Consider the following 843-nt stretch of genomic DNA (forward strand, 5'->3'; position numbering starts at 1 on the left):
GGCTTCTTTATCTTTTTTTTTAAATTGTGTTGTAGTGCATTCGGAAAAACACGCAAGTCGGTTATAGTGGAATATTGCTGCTGCTATGCACAGCGCATAGGCCAATACCTGTAAAACCTCGCCAGTTGAGAAACATGTTGGAGATCTAGCGATCTAGCGAAACAAAGAATGAGAGAGCCCACGAGTGCCAACTATGAAGGCCGGGACGAATGAGTGGAGAGGGTGTCGCATGCGAAGACAAGCAGAACGCTTTGCGTGATAGGCCAGTCTAGTCTAGATTATCTACGCCTACCATGCCTCTCACTTCCACGATGCGTTTATGGAAAGGTCACAGTGCTGTGAAGAAGAAATAAACAGAACACCTAAATCCTGGATTAGGGCTGCTTTATTACTTCTCTTGATTTTATTATTGGATTCCTTATAACGTGAATCCTGCTATAACAGATTGTTTCGCATCAATCCCCTCCTTCTCGCTATAACAGGATTCCACAGTAGTAGTAGTAGTAGTAGTAGAAGTAGTAGTAGTAGTAGTAGTAGTAGAAGTAGTAGTAGTAGTAGTAGTAGTAGTAGTAGTCTTTCTTCTTGTTGTAACCACATACGACCACTCTCCCCATCCCCCCACCCCCAAACCAGTCCTTGAACTCGTGGGAAGACCGACACAAACTGTATCGTCTGTTGAGACGGAAAATAACCATTACCGGGATATGTGGTGTAGCCGTTAAGCTGTACGCAGAAGACATGAGTTCAACTCCCGAGTGAGGAATTTTTTTATCTGGGATATTGTATCTCTGCCAGCCTGAGTTGACCCAAACAGGCAGAATGGAAGCAGCTCACCTGGTGAAT

Source organism: Aplysia californica, unplaced genomic scaffold (assembly GCF_000002075.1).
Source record: "Aplysia californica isolate F4 #8 unplaced genomic scaffold, AplCal3.0 scaffold00205, whole genome shotgun sequence".
NCBI lineage: Eukaryota > Metazoa > Mollusca > Gastropoda > Aplysiida > Aplysiidae > Aplysia > Aplysia californica.